At 47.5% G+C, this 16752-nt stretch overlaps 1 long non-coding RNA gene across 1 annotated transcript; it reads left to right on the top strand.

Moving 5' to 3' along the window:
- Positions 1 to 5283: 5283 nt before the first annotated feature.
- LOC140207784 (uncharacterized) lies at positions 5284 to 10496 on the top strand. Its single transcript, XR_011888657.1, has 3 exons — positions 5284 to 5390; positions 9730 to 9901; positions 10395 to 10496. It is a non-coding gene; the product is annotated as an uncharacterized lncRNA (long non-coding RNA).
- Positions 10497 to 16752: the final 6256 nt, after the last annotated feature.

Here is a 16752-nt window from a genome sequence, read left to right on the forward strand (position 1 = left end):
GAAAGTTAAACACCCACTATCACAACCTTATGTTTCCTGCAACTCTCTGCGATATCTCTACAGATTTGTTTCGCTGAACCCCCGGGAATGTTCTCTGGTCGATAATGTAGCCCCATGAACGAGTTCATACCTTTCTTATTCCTTAGTTCCACCTCAGACCCGATGAGCCGGAGAAGGTTGCTGCTGACTGTACCACTTGGCGACAGCTGAGAGAGATGGGGCTCGTATTCTGGAGATGGAAAGAACAACCAGAAACAGCAGAAGAGAGCCAGGAGAAATGCAGCCATGTTTTCCACCACGACCACCACTACTACATATGGATTTCGATGGAAAACCGAAGAAGAAGCAGAAGAAGAAGACTGTTGGTATTGTGTTTTGAAGCTTGGCTTCATAATGGGTATTCATGTATGATAGAATTACTTTAACTGAAGTGAATTGAATTAAAAGGAAACCGCCTCGTCTCTTGAGATCGCACTTTCCTTGAAAGAGAGCGCAGTGATCCAGGATCTGAATAACTTGTTCCGACACTAACTCCTTAGCCACGTGTTAAACTGAATGTTCTTTTCATTTCTGGCCACACCTTCACAGACGTAACTAGACAGAACTTCCTCCCACTTCCCACCGATATTACTAGTGACCACATACCATCGGGGAATCTCATTCTTGTCCACAGAACCTCCTTTCTCTTCCTCTAACAAAGAAAGCCCTATCGCAACAACTCGCCACATTTCCACCTTCACATACCCGATTCCCTTCTGAACCACAGAACCATACTGCGTGTCAGAGACCTGACGGGTGAGAATTTCCTCTGATTGGTCATTTGTGCCCCTCTCCTCCCATCCAGAAATATCAAAAGTCGCATACCTGTTATAGAGCGGGCTGGCCACAAGAGGTATCTGCACCGGTTCTGGCTGTTTAACCTCTTCACCTTCCTGTCGGTCACCCAGTTTCCTGAATCGTACACCGCGGGTGTAAATACCTCTCCATATGTCCTTCCTATCACCCCCTTAGCTTCCCGAATGATCCCGAGTTCATCCAATTCCAGTTCCAACTCTGTAACGTTTAGTGTTAGAAAGTGCAGCTGGATGACCTTCTTTCAGGTGAAGTTGTCAGGGATTCTGGAGGTCTCCATGCCTTTTCACATCCTGTATTCAACTCCACAGCAAGCCATTGCAACTGCTCTAACTGTGCATTGATGGAGAATGAAACAATAAATCAACTGAAAACAAATCTACCAGCGCTTTGTACCTTCTCTCATTCGAGACGCTCTTTCCTTGAAGGATCAACGAGATAAAAACCTCGACCTTCCACTCAAATCGGATTGCCCAACCCGCAAACACTGGAGCCGTGAACCACCCTCTACTCCGGCTCATCGCACTCACACGCGCGCGCGAGCTCCACACACACACACAGATTCATACACTGAGTGAAGCTCCCTCCACACCGTCCCACCACACACTCCAGCCGTGAGACACAGAGTGAACCACCCTCCACACCGTCTCATCACACGTTCCCGGGGTTAGACACAGAGTGAATCTCCCTCCCCACCGTCCCATCGCACACTCCCGGGGTCAGACACAGAGTGAATCTCCCTCCCCACCGTCCCATCACACGCACCCAGTCTCATCAGAAGCTACTGCCCTCTCACCAATCGCCAGCATTCCGCCGTCCCAGTAGTTTTGAAATGCGAGATTATACTTTATAATTTATTGTCGCCAAACAATTGATACTGGAACGTGCAATCATCAGCGCGATATTTGATTCTCAGTTTTCCGTTCCCTGGATTACAAATCGATAGTAAATATTAAACATTGAAATTATAAATCATAAATAGAAAATAGAAAAAATGGAAAGTAAGGTATGAAAGAAAAAAAAACATAATCAGCCGATTATGCGCCTGTTTCTGTTGAGATGATGCAATGGGAGGAGACAAGAAGTGGAAGAGGCGGGAGAGGGTGTGGAGATTGGTGGGGATGCTGAGAACAGGCACTTGGTTGCGAGACAGCTGTGACTGGGAGGAAGTGCTGTGGAAACACAAGACCGACCTGTCCAGTCAGAACAGTGAAATAGCTCAGAACCGAACGATCTATATCCGGTGGAGGGGATGTGGGGGTGTGATGTAACACCAGACGTCACCTCTCCCTCTTCCTCCCCACAATTCCATATGGACGCAGAGAGGGAGGGGTGTAGAGCAGGGAAAGGGATGACAGAAACGGTCAGGGCTGTAGGAGAGGCACCGGGTTTGGGAGACGAGGAGAGTGGTTGGGGAACAAGGTGATAGCGGAGATGGGTGTAAGGGACGGAGGATTGAGAGTCGGGGTGTGTAGAAGCAGAAGGTGGTGACGGAAACCGGGAGGGGTAAGGTGAGTGTCTTGTCAAATGAGTGCCGTGTTAACTTTTGGGTACGGAGCCGGGACTTCTCATTGGAGCGCAAGGCCGGGACCATTTCTAGAACGCAGGGGCGCGGCCCTTATAGGACCGCAGGCCCGGGATGCTTTCGCAGACCAGGACCGTTTCTTGGAAGCAGGGCCGGGATACTTTCTAGGACGCAGGGCCTAGATGACTGCCGAGGTTTCTGATGGATACAATCCAGCACAGGACGAGGAATCTTCAGCACCGGGCTGGGCGAGGTCATCCTGGGCTGTGCGAGGTACTCCAGGGCTGGGCGAAGTACCCCTGGGCAGGTTGAGAACACGAAGCCTCGCCTTGGACAGGACTGGAACACGGCGCCTGGAACATGGAACACAGGAACACAGAACACAGAGCCGGGACCCCTCCTTGGGATCAGGACTTAGGGCCGGGGCTATACACAGAGTCAGAACCCCACTTGAGAGAAGGACGTAGGGCCGTGACTCTTCTTTGACACGGACGATAACCACGGGGACACAAAGAGACAGTAGCAAATTCAACGATAGGTTGTTCCTTATCTTGGCGTGACAAGATTCCGGTCTCACTCCGGCGGTTGTGCTTGAAGGGGATGCAGGTGAGCCTCAGGCGAGGCATCGGAAGGAAGCGGAAGGGAATAGTCCAGCAGGATCAGGTGTCTCAATTAAGACACCTAATTGGGCTGCAAGATGGCAGATGGAGTTCAATGCTGATAAATGTGAGGTGCTACATTTTGGTAGGACTAATCAAAATAGAACATACATGGTAAATGGTAGGGCTTTCAAGAACGCCGTAGAACAGAGGGATCTAGGAATAATGGTGCATCGTTCCCTGAAGGTAGAATCTCATGTGGATAGGATGGTGAAGAAAGCTTTTGGTCTGCTGGCCTTTATATAAATCAGAGCATTGAGTATAGGAGTTGGGATGTAACACTGAAATTGTAGAAGGCATTGGTGAGGCCAAATTTGGAGTATTGTGTACAGTTCTGGTCAACGAATTATAGGAAAGATGTCAATAAAATTGAGAGAATACGGAGGAGATTTCCTAAAATGTTGCCTGGATTTCATCTACTAAGCTAGAGAGAAAGGTTGAACGAGTTGGGTCTTTATTCTCTGGAGCATAGAAGGTGGAGAGGGGACTTGATAGAGGTATTTGAAATTATGAGGGGGATAGATAGAGTTGATGTGGATAGGCTTTTTTCCATTGAGAGTGGGGGAGATTCAAACAAGAGGACATGAGTTGAGAGTTAAAGGGCGAAAGTCTAGTGGTGACATGAGGGGGAACTTCTTTACTCAGCGAGTGGTAGCTCTGTGGAACGAGTTTCGAGCAGAAGCGGTTGAAGCAGCTTCGATGTTGTCAATTCAAGTTAAACTGGATGGCTATATGGACAGGAAAGACATGCAGGCTTATGGGCTGATTGCAGCTCGGTGGGACGAGGTGAGATTAAGAGTTCGGCACGGACTAGAAGGGCCCATATGGCCTGTTTCCTTGTTGTAATTGTTATATGGTTGTATTGTTTTATGACAAATTGTTTCATTAAAATGGACCTGTTTTCTTTTTGTATTGAATTATGAAGCGCATTTGTTTAACTGCATTTGGTGTACGGTCTGATCTTTCGTGATACTGAGTTGTACAAGAAGAAGACTTCACGCAGGACCCACACAGAAGAGATTTCATCAGTTTTACGTTGGGTGGAGGGTGCAGTGACTGTCTTCCGCTAATCTAACGCAGCCCGCCGAACCTGGGGCTTACATATCTACCCCAACTGAAATCTACTATTGACCTCAACAGAGCTTGTTTTCTGACGAGCAAACACTAGGGGGCACCACAGACTCCTTCCTGGAGGCTGCGCCACACCGCCCTCGCAATTCCCAGCTCCTTCATGTGCTCTCCCAGGAGCAACTGTCAATCTACACCTAAATTTGCGTGGAACTAATATCCCAGCGGGAAGTTTTCCCAATAAAAAGGGGGAGTGGTGGGCTTTAAACATGAGCTGCAAGGGGATGAAGACCAGAATCCCTAAATAGACACATTTCGCTGTTCAGACCTCAGACAAAGTCGGGAAGCAAAAGGTTGAGCCCACTGGGACTCGTGTTCTGAGCTCCGTACGTGTCAATACAGGAAGTATTGTACGAAACGCAGAAGAGCTCAGAGAAGGGGTCAACGCATGGAAGCATTATATTTCAGCCATTTGTGAGAGGTTGTTGTAGGCCGGGCAGGGCCGGTAGCTCAGAATTGGTGGGTGATTAGAACGTGCTGTCCGTGCTGGTGGTGGAGGGAGATCCATAGAGGCGTTTAAGTGGCTCTTTAACAGGCTCTTCGTTGTTCAGGAAATGGAGGGAGACAGGCATTGTGTAGGGAGAAGGGAATAGTTTACTTGGTATATCACAACATTTTGGGCCGAAGGGTCACTTCTGCTCAGTGACTTACGCTCTCTGCTCTGTAGAAAAAGCAGAGAGCGGTTTGATTTTTTTCTGTGGGACGAGCAGGGTCTTGGGTAGATCAGGGAATTTGGCGAATCTCTGCCACCCCTCCCTCCCTTGCGATCTACCCCGTCTCCGTGACCCACTCCCTCACTTCGCCGTCTCCATCATCCTCTAACTTCTCTACGGTCCACCCATTCTCCGTGACACGCTCCACCCTGAAAAGCCCTGACAATCCCCGTCTCTTCCCCGCTCCCCACACGGCTCCCTATCTGTGTTCACAGACAATTGTGGTGACTATGTGGGAGAAATTACGCGTTGTGCTACACTCCCCCCGCCCCCCGCCCCCCGCCCTTATAACGGATATCTGTCACCAGGTTCTGAGCCTCTCCACAGCTCGACATGCACAAACCGGTTGTGTGGTTTCACCACCAGTGGCTGCAATCTCATTACCCTTTCACTGGCCTCCTGTCCCCTCCCCTTCCTTCCTCTTCCCTCAGCGCACCATCCGATCACATACACGCCATCTCCGAGAGACACACACAATTCGGGACTACTAGAAGGCCAACGTTCTGGGTATTGGTGAGTTGGGAGACTGGGGCAGGGAGGGAGCTTCGCGCAGTTTCTGACTCCAGTAGAGTGTGCTGCCGTGGTGCGGGGGTTAATTCGCTTGTCTGACTCCAGAGGTGCGGTGGGTCGATGTAGAATGAGTTTCTGTCCGAGTCTGTCCCCGAGACTGTGAGATGGGGGCGGTGTGAAGGGAGATTCACTCTGTGTTTGACCCCCAGAGTGTATGGTGGGACGGTGTGGAGGGAGATTCGCGCTGTGTCTGACCCCGGGAGTGTGTGATGGGACGGTGTGGAAGGAGATTCACTCCGAGTCTGACCCAGGGAATCTGTGATGGGACGGTGTGGAGGGAGCGTCACTCAGTATATTATTCCAGGAGAGTGTGATGGGATTGCATGGAGATAGCCTCGTTCTGTCTCTGACTCATAGAGATAAGTCGGAGAATTTCGGCCTTTATGCAGACTCCAATCAGAGATAGGGAGCAAAAATGGTAACTCACACGTTCTGCTCAAAAGGCTGCAATCTGAACACCCTTTCTGTGGCCTCCACTCTCCTCCCCTTCCTTCCGCTTCTCTCAGCTCACCATTCCTTCTCTATGATTCTTAACTGTGTGAGTGAGCAGCCGGAGGTCCTGGTCTAAATAGTTACCAATGAAATCGATATGTATAGGGAGGTGGTCCTGCAAAGTGAGGTCACGGATTTAGCAATTAAATTAAATATATTGAATTTAAAGCTGTTAAATATAGCTATTGAATTTAATTTAATTAAATGACAGGACCACTACCAGTCCCAGTGAGGCCAGACAAAGGAAAGTCATGCAGCTTAACACGTGGTTCAAGAGTTGGTGTAAGTGGGAGGGCTTCAGAACTTGGAATCATGAAAAAACTATTGAAAATCATTGAAAGTTTACAGCAAAGAAACAGGCCTTTTGGCCCCTCTTGCCTGTGCCGAAACATTCTTCTGCATAGTCCCACTGACCTGCACCCGGACCATATCCCTCCATAAACCTCTCAGCCATGTACCTGTCCAAGTGTTTCTTAAATATTAGAAGTGCGACCGCATTTGCCACTTTATCTGGCAGTTCATTTCACACTCCCGCCACTCTCTGTCTGTAAAACCATCTCCATAATGTTCCCTTTAAACGTTTGTCCCTTCACCCTTAACCCTTGACCTCTGGTTTCTCTCCCCTAGCTTCAGTGGAAAAAGCCTGCTTGCATTCACTCTATCTATACCCATCATAATTTTATACAGCTCTGTCAAATCTCCCTTCATTCTTCTACGCTCCAGGGAATAAAGTCCAAACCTATTCAACCTTTCTCTGTAACTCTTTTTTCTCTTGTCAACATCCTTGTAAACCATATTTGCACTCTTTTAACCTTACTAATATTCTTCCTGTAAATAGGTGACCAAAACTGCACACAATACGCCAAAATCGGCCTCAGCAATATCTTATACAACCTCACTATAACATTCCAACTCTTATACTCAATACTTTGATTTATAAAAACCAATGTACCAAAAACACTCCTTACGACCTTATCTACCTGTGACGCCACTTTTAGGGAATTTTGTCTCTGTATTCCCAGACCCCTATGTTATACTGCACTCCTCAGTGCCCTACCGCTTACCTTGTATGTTCTACCTTGGTTTGTCCTTCCAAAGTGCCATACCTCACACTTGTCTGTATTAAACGCCATCCGCCGTTTGAAGCCCATTTTTTCCAACTGGTCCAAATCCCTCTGCAAGCTTTGAAAACCTTCCTTACTGTCCACTACTCCTCCAGTCTTTGTATCATCAGCAAATTCGTTGATCCAATTTAGCAATTATCATCCAGATCATTGATACAGATGACAAATACCAGTGGACCCAGCACTGATCCCTGTGGCACACCACTAGTCACAGGCCTCCATACTGAGAAACAATCCTCTACTACCACTATCTGCCTCTTTCATTCACCCAATGTCGAATCCAATTTACCACCTCTCCCTGTATAACAAGCGACTGAATATTCCCAACTAACCTTCCATGCGGGACCTTGTCAAAGGCCTTACTGTTGTCCATATAGACAACATTCACTGCCTTCCCTACACCCACTTTCCTGGTAACCTCCTCGAAAAGCTCTAACAGATTTGTTAAACATGACCTGCCACGTACTAAGCCATGTTGACTCTCCATAATAAGTCCCTGTCTATCCAAATACTTGTAGATCCTATCTCTTAGTACTCCTTCCAATAATTTACCTTCTAGCTATGTCAAATTTACTGGTCTGTTACTTCCCGAATTACTTTTTTTTTTTTGCCTTTTTTGAACAAGGGAACGACATGAGCTATTTTCCAATCCTCTGGCACTTCACCCGTGGATACAGACATTTTAAATATATCTGCCAGGTCCCCTACAACTGCAACAGTAGTCTCCTTCGAGGCTATACCCTGTCAGGTCCTATGGATTTATCCACTCTAATTTGTCTCAAGATAGCAAGCAGCTCCTGATCTTCATTTTGTATAGATTCCATGACCTCACTATTTGTTTGCCTTATTTCTATTGACTCTCTATCAATTTCCTTCATAAACACAGACGCAGAAGCCTATTTAAGGTCTACCCCACTTATTCAGTTTCCATACATAGCCGACCACTCTGATCTTCAAGAGGACCAATTGTATCCCTCCCTATCCTTCTGCTCTTCATATACCTGTAGAAGCTCTTTGGATTATCCTCCACCTTGACTGCCAAAGCAACCACATGTCTTCGTTTAGACCTCCTGATTTCTTTCTTAAGTTTTTTTTGCACTTTTTCTGTTTATCAAGCACGCTGTTTGCTCCCTGTTTCCTTTGCATGTTATACATCTCTCTCTTCTTCTTTATCAGACTTCCAATATCCCTCGGCAGCCAAGCTTCCTTACTCTTACTCACTTTGCCTTTAATCCTGATAGGAACCTACAAACTCTGCACTCTCAAAACTTCTCCTTTGAAGGCTTCCCACTTACCAATCACATCTTTGCCAGAGAACAACCGGTCCCAATCCACGCTTTTTAGATCCTTTCTCATTTCTTCACATTTGGCCTTTTTTTTTCCAGTTTAGAACCTCAATCCAAAGTCCAGACCTATCTTTACCCATGATCAAGCTGAAACTAAAGATGCTACGATCGCTGGAACCAAAGTGTTCCCCTAAATACACTTCCGTCACCTGTCCTAACACCTTTTCTAATAGGAGATCTAATGTTGCGTCCTCTCTAGTTGGTACCTCTACATATTGGTTTAGAGAACTTTCCTGAACACAAACTCTAACTCGTCTAGACCTTTAGCAGTATGGGAGTCAAATCAATATGTGGAACATTAAAATCCCCTGCTATCACAGCTTTCTGTTTCCTGCAGTTGTCTGCTATCTCTCTGCAGATTTTCTCCTCCAATTCTCGCTGACTATTGGGTGGTCTATAATGTAACCCCATTAATGTGATCATACCTTTCCTGTTTATCGCCTCCACCCATATGGCCTCGGTGGACAATCCCTCTAATCTGACATGCCCGAGCAGTGCTGTAAATTTTTCATCTTCCCCTTGTGTCATTGTTTCTTTGTCAAGGAAGGTGGGTTCTGTACAGAAGAGATGAAACTCTTACAGCTAAACTGGAGGGCTGCTCATGTCTGAGTGGGAAGATTTGTCAGTATTTTGGGGAAAGTTTGGAGGGCTTTGGGGAGAGTTGTTAAACTTGAGTTACAGGGGGAGGGATTCAGAGTTCTAGTGCAGATAGCAGAGTCGGTGTGGAGACAGATGTTGTAAAGTTCTCAGACGAAGGCAGTAATCAAAAGGTTAAGCAGGATGGACTGGTGCCCCTGCGCTGGGTACATTTCAATGCAGAAAGATTTAAAGAATGGCAGGTGAGCTCAGGGCACGAATCAATACATTGAATTGTGATAATGTGGCGATTATTGAGACTTGATTGCAAGTGAAGAAAGCTGGACGGCATAATATTTCGGGGTTCCGTATTTTTATCGTCAGAAAGTGGAAGGATTTAAAGGAGGAAGAGCGACATTACTAGCAAGAGAAAATGTCACGGCAGCTCACAGTCAGTATAGATAAGAGAACTCGTCGAAGTGAGGCATTATTAGTGAAAATGAGGAATAACAAGAATATGACTATGTTCATGGGGCTACATTACAGTCCGCTGGATTAGGAGGAGCCAGATCCCTCTCTCCAGCGACCTGCGACCTCCAACTATCTCTCTCCAACACTTTCTCCCCACTCTCACTGCTCATCCTCCAGGCGCTCATATCCCTCTCGAACTCCGTTTCGCACAGCATCAATCCCACTCCATCCGCAACAACCCCCCTCACCTCCCTTGCCTTCTCTCTTTCTCAGCTGCACATCTGCTGTTTGATGGTGTCGGTCTGACTTCTCTGTCTCCCCGACAACGGTTGCCTCCCTTTCCTGAGCTCAGAGACGCTGAGAATCCTCGACAGGATGGACGAGAGCGAGACTTACATGAACTTCGCAAAAACGAACTCAGGCATCCTGAGAAAGGCATCCCGAGGTGAGTGGTGCACAAAAAAAGGTGGCGCGGGGTGGGGGGCGGAGTGGAGGGTGGCACTCTCTGTGTGTGACCACGAGACTGTGTGCTGGGACAATATGGAGGGAGATTCAGTCTGTGTCTGACCCTGGCAGTTGTGATGGGACGGTGTGGAAGGAGCTTCAATATGTGTCTGACACCTGAAGACTGTTTTGGATTATTGACTCCGCGCTGGTCTCCTTGAATGTGTGATGGGGCGGTGTGGAGGGAGCTTCACTCTGTTCCTGACCCCGCACCTATGCGATGGACAGTGTGGTGGGAGCTTCACTGTGTGTCGGACTACGGATTGGGTGATGCGGTACTGTACAGGGAGTTGCACTCTGTGCCTGGCCCCCAGGTGTGTGTGATCGGACGGTGTGGAGGGAGCTCATCTCTCCCCACTCTATCTTCAATCTGCAACTCTCTATCCTCCATTCTCTACCGCTAACTTTCCCCGTTCTGTACTTCTTTCTCCCAGATATTCTGAGCTCCACCTATTCAGAGCTGAAAACTGGGAAAGAAGAACCCCTCAGCAATAAGGAACAAGATCCCGCCGTTGCCTCGGGGCGCGGCGAATTGCCAATCAACTGCACAAACAGGTAAGAGTTCGCGGTAATTCGTCATGCTGGGGGGGGGGGGGGGGTCTCGAGGTCATCTGCCCAAGTGCCCCGGTTTCTAATGCACCCCGCCTCGACCAATTCTCTGTCAACACATTGCATAGAGTGACGATCATCTGGGTGCAAAAGATTGTCACTCGCTCCCCAATTAATTCTCTTTACCCTCATAAATCGCCCTCTGCACTCTTTCCAGCTCAGCGGCATCTTTCCTATTGCAGGGCGAAAAAAAAAAGTAAGCCGAACCCCAAGTGCACCGAACACCGACGGCATGTACATCTGGGACGTGACCTCCCGATTCTCGTACTCTGTGCCCTGGCTGATGACGATCAGTGTGTCAAACGCCCTCTTCACCGCCCTGCCTACCTGTGACACCTCTTTCTTGGACCGTGTTTCCTGTACCGTGTGTCCTCTCTGTTGTACAACAGTCCTCATGATTCCTCCCGTTCACTGTGCAAATCATGTCCCTTTTGTTTGTCCTCCTGAAACACGATAGCTCGCACTTATCGGATCTAAATTTCATTTCCTCCTGCTCGGCGCACTTTCCCAGATAATCGGAATCCCACTGAAACAGAGAACTGTCCTCATCGTTTAGTAGGCTACTAATGTTAGTTGCATATCAAAGCATACGAACCGCGTCTTGTATAATCTGTTTCAAATGGTCGATAGAGTTGACAATGATCAATTGTCCCACCACCGAACCCTTGCTGAACATAACGGGTGACGGGCTCTCTGTCTGAGAAACGAACTTCAACGCCAAACCTCTGTTCGTCAGGCCGAGCTAATTGTATATCCAGTCAGCCATTCCTCCCAGCGTCGCCCATCATTCTCCAGAGCAGTATGTCATCGAGCCCTAATCTGTCTTCCCCGGTCAAATCAACCCGGGAACTCACCCTGGGTCTCATACCATCTCGAATCTCTCTCGTCATCTATCTTCCACCCTTCCTATCTTCCCCTCTCCCTCCCTCTATCACTCCTCCGTTCCTTCTCCATCTCTCCCTACCTCCATCTCTTCCACCTTCCACAGCGATCTACTAGCTGGAACCTTGTGAATGGACTTGTTAAAGTCAGCGCACATTATGCCTACCAATATGCACAAATCAGTCAGTCAAATCTCCCTGGGGACCACACCATTATGCAGAGTAGCCTACACATTTGAAAAATAATTTTTAAAAAATGCCACATTGAATTTCCTATAAATCACATCTGTTACAATGCTGTCATGAACCGTCCTGGTTCCTCAATCCAAATATAGAAAATGCTCCCCATGTGACAGCAAGAAACTGCGGAACTCTGTGGACACAGCTGAGCAGATCTCGGAAAGCAGCCGCCCTTCCAGGGACTCTGTCCACACTTCCTTCTACCTCGATAAAGCAGCCAGTATAATCAAAAAAACACTCTCGGACATTATTTCTTCTGCACCCACCCCATGGGAGAGACGATACGAAAGCATGTCTCACTGGAACATGGAAAATCGAAATCTACAACACATTACAGACCCTTCGGCCCACAATGCGGGGCCAACCATGCAATCTACTCTAGAAACTGCCCAGAATTTCCCTCCCGCCTCGCCCCCTATTTCTCTATCTAAGAGTCTCTTCAAAGACCGTATTGTATCGGGTCCCCAACACCGCCGCCAGTTGTACATTCTACGCACCCACCAGGTTATGTGTGAGAAAACTTACCCCTCGCAATCCCTCGGTACCTATTTCCAAACACCTTAAAAACTATGCCATGATCAAGGCCTCCCTTCATCTTATGCACCGTTATCGGGTCACCTCTGATCCTCGTCGCTTCATGGAGAAATGGTCAAATTCATGCAACCCATTTTCATAATTAAGGCAACATCCTTGTAAATCTCCTCCTGATTATCCACATCCTTGCTGTAGTGAGCTGACCAGAAATGAACACATGTGGGGTCTGGGGTCTGACTAAGGTCTCATATAGCAGAAACTAGTCTCAGAGAATGTTTCTATCCCATTGCTTTCTGACTATTGACCGATCCGCCATTACGAAATTAGGGAGTATCGACCTCATAAATTCGGTAGTCGTGGCGTTTGTATTTTATTGTTTGCCTGATCTGCACTTTCTCTGTAACTGTGACATTTTATTCTCCATTATGCTGTTGATTTGCCTTGTTCTACACCAATCAAGTGACCTGTATCTCTCGATGCAGCTGGGAGCTCTTCTGTTTGTGATCAATATAGAAAATAGAACATAGAATAGTACAGCACAGTACAGGCCCTTCGGCCCACAATGTTGTGCCGAACCTCAAACCCTGCCTCCCATATAAGCCCCCACCTTAAATTCCTCCATATACCTGTCTAGTAGTCTCTTAAACTTCACTAGTGTATGTCCCTCCAACACTGACTCAGGCAGTGTATTCCACGCGCCAACCACTCTCTGAGTAAAAAAACCTTCCTGTAATATCCCCCTTGAAAATCCCACACCTTACCTTAAAGCCATGTCCTCTTGTATTGAGTAGTGGTGCCCTGGGGAAGAGGCGCTGGCTATCCACTCTATCTATTCCTCTTATTATCCTGTACACCTCTATCATGTCCCCTCTCATCGTCCTTCTCTCCAAGGAGTAAAGCCCTAGATCCGTTAATCTCTGATTATAATGCATACTTTCTAAACCAGGCAAAGTCCTGGTAATTCTCCTCTGTACTCTTTCCAATGCTTCCACATCCTTCCTATAGTGAGGTGATCAGAACTGGACGCAGTACTCCAAGTGTGGCCTAACCAGAGTTTTATAGAGCTGCATCATTACATCGCGACTCTCAAACTCTATCCCTCGACATATGAAAGCTAACACCCCATAAGCTTTCTTAACTACCCTATCCACCTGTCAGGCAACGTTCAGGGATCTGTGGACATGTACCCCCAGATCGCTCTGCTCCTCCACACTACCAAGTATCCTGCATTTTACTTTGTACTCTGCCTTGGAGTTTGTCCTTCCAAAGTGTACCACCTCACACTTCTCCGGGTTGAACTCCATCTGCCACTTCTCAGCCCACTTCTGCATCCTATTATTGTCTCTCTGCAATCTTTGACAATCCTCTACATTATCTACAACACCACCAACCTTTGTGTCGTCTGCAAACTTGCCAACCCACCCTTCTACCCCATATCTAGGTCGTTAGTAAAAATCACGTAAATTGGAGGTTCCAGTACGTCATGCAGGAGGAGTCACGAGTCATCTGCTCACGTGCCCCCGTTTCTAATGCATTCGCCTCGACCAATTCTCTGTCAGCACGTTGCACAGACTGACCATCATCTGGGTGTCAAAAGGTTGTCACTCGCTCCCCAATTAATTTTCTTTCCGCTGTCACCTTAATCTTCTGCGCTCTGATCCTTCAGTCTCCATCTCTGGAGAAAATGACTCTGCGCATTCACCTGGTCTGTGCTCCTCGAGGCTCGATATATCCCTGATGTGTCACCCCTGCGCTCCATGGAATAAAGTGGCAACCAGCACAACCTCTCTCCATAACTCAGTCCCTGGAGTAACTGCAGCAGCCTCGCAAATCACCCTCTGCACTCTTTCCAACTCAGCAGCATCTTTCCTACAGCAGGGCGAATAATAAACTGAACACCGAACTCTAATTGCACCGAACACCGACGTCTTGTATAACTGGGACCTGACCTCCGACTCCCGTACTCTGTGTCCTGACTGATGAAGCCCGGCGTCTCAAACGCCCTCTTCACCGCCCTGTCCACCTGTGACTCTACTTTCTAGGACCGTGTTCCTGTTCCGTGTGTCTCTCTGTTGTACAACACTCCTCATGATTCCTCCCTTTCACTGTGCAAGTCATGTCCTTTTGTTTGTTTTCCCGAAACACGATACCTCGCACTTATCCGATCTCAATTTCATTTGCTCCTGCTCGGCGCACTTTCTCAGGTAATCGGAATCCCACTTTCAAAGAAAACTGTCTTCATCGTTTAGCGCGCTGCTAACGTTAGTGTCATCTGAAAACTTACCAACAGCGTAGTGTGAGATCTGTTTCAGATGGTCGATAGAGTTGACAATGATCAATTGTCCCACCACCGAGCCCTTGGTGAACATGGCGGGTGACGGGCTCTCTGTCTGAGAAACGAACTTCAACGCCAAACCTCTGTTCGTCAGGCTGAGCCAATTGTATATCCAGTCAGCCATTCCTCCCAGCGTCGCCCATCATTCTTCAGAGCAGTATGTCATCGAGCCCTAATCTGTCTTCCCTGGTCAAATCAACCCGGGAACTCACCCTGGGTCTCATACCATCTCGAATCTCTCTCGTCATCTATCTTCCACCCTTCCTATCTTCCCCTCTCCCTCCCTCTATCACTCCTCCGTTCCTTCTCCGTCTCTCCGTACCTCCATCTCTTCCACCTTCCACAGCGATCTACTAGCTGGAACCTTGTGAATGGACTTGTTAAAGTCAGCGCACATTATGCCTACCAATCTGCACAAATCAGTCAGTCAAATCTCCCTGGGCACCACACCATTATACAGAGTGGCCTACACATTTGAAAAATATTTTTTTTTTAAAAAAATGCCACATTGAGTTTCCTATAAATCACTTCTGCTACAATGCTGTCATGAACCGTCCTGGTTCCTCAATCCAAATATAGAAACTGCTCCCCACGTGACAGCAAGAAACTGCGGAACGCTGTGGACACAGCTGAGCAGATCTCGGAAACCAGCCGCCCTTCCAGGGACTCTGTCCACACTTCCTTGTGTCTCGATAAAGCAGCCAGCATAATCAAAAAAAAAAAAACACTCTCGGACATTCTTTCTTATGCACCCTCCCCATGGGAAAGACGATACGAAAGCATGTCTCACTGGAACATGGAACATCGAAATCTACAGCACATTACAGACCGTTCGGCCCGCAATGCTGTGCCGACCTTGCAATCTACTCTAGAAACTGCCCAGAATTTCCCTCCCGCTTAGCCCCCTATATCTCTATCTAAGAGTCTCTTCAAAGGCCGTATTGGATCAGGTCCCAACACCACCGCCAGCTGTACATTCTGCGCACCCACCAGGTTATGTGTGAAAAACTTACCCATCACAATCCCTCTGTACCTATTTCCAAACACCTTACAACGATGTCTTCTCGTGTGAGCTATTTTCGTCCTGGGAAAAAGCCTCTGGCTATCCACATGATCAAGTCCTCACTTCATCTAATGCGCCGTTATCAGGTCACCTCTGATCCTCGTCGCTCCAAGCGGAAAGGGTCAAATTCATGCAACGTACTTTCATAATTAAGGCAACATCCTTGTAAATCCCCTCCTGGTTATTCACATCCTTGCTGTAGTGAGGGGACCAGAAATGAACACAAGTGGGCTCTGACCAAGGTTTCATATAGCTGAAACTACTCTCAGGGAAAGCTTCTACCCCATTGCTTTCTCACTAATGAACGATCCCCTATTACGGTATTAGGGAGTATTGACCTCATAAATTCGGTACTCGTGGCCCTTGTACTTTATTGTTTGCCTACTCTGCACTTTCTCTGTAACTGTGACATTTCATTCTGCATTATGCTGTTGATTTGCCTTGTTCTACACCAGTGAAGTGATCTGTACTTCTGGATGCATCTGGAACCTCTCCTGTTTGTGATGAATCTAAGTAATCTGCAAGAAATAGTCGATGGGTGGGTTAGTAACTCTGCAGATGATACAAAGACTGGGGTGTTGTGGATCGTGTAGAAAACCTTAAAATAATCCAGCGGGATATGGATCAGTTACAGATATGGGTTGGAGAAACGGCAGATGGTATTTAACCCGGCCAAAAGTGAAACGTTGCACCTTATAGGTCAAATGCAAAGACATCTCACACTCTTAATTGTTCGGGCCTGTGCTACACATACCTCTCACATCTAACTCTCTGTTCCCCTCTCTCTGCTCCATTTCTCTGTCCTCACTCCCCTCATTCTCTACCCGTCTCTACTCCTTCTATTTCTCTATTTCTCTCTCACATTCTCTCGCTTTCTCTCCCAGAAGGTATGAACTCCACCTACTCAGTGCTGAACCTTCGGAAAGACGAACCTCTCATCCATGAGTATGAAGATCCTCCCATTGCCTCGGGACCCGCTGAACTGTCAGTGACCCCACAAGCAGGTCAGAGTTCATTGTACTGACGTCATTACGTAGGGGTATGTGCTATACGCACAAGTGTTTAAGTTCTAATGCATCTGCAACGACCAATTCCTGTGGCAGCTCGTTCCATAGACGGACCACCGTCTG

This window comes from Mobula birostris, chromosome 13 (assembly GCF_030028105.1).
Source record: "Mobula birostris isolate sMobBir1 chromosome 13, sMobBir1.hap1, whole genome shotgun sequence".
In the NCBI taxonomy this organism is placed as follows: Eukaryota; Metazoa; Chordata; class Chondrichthyes; order Myliobatiformes; family Myliobatidae; genus Mobula; species Mobula birostris.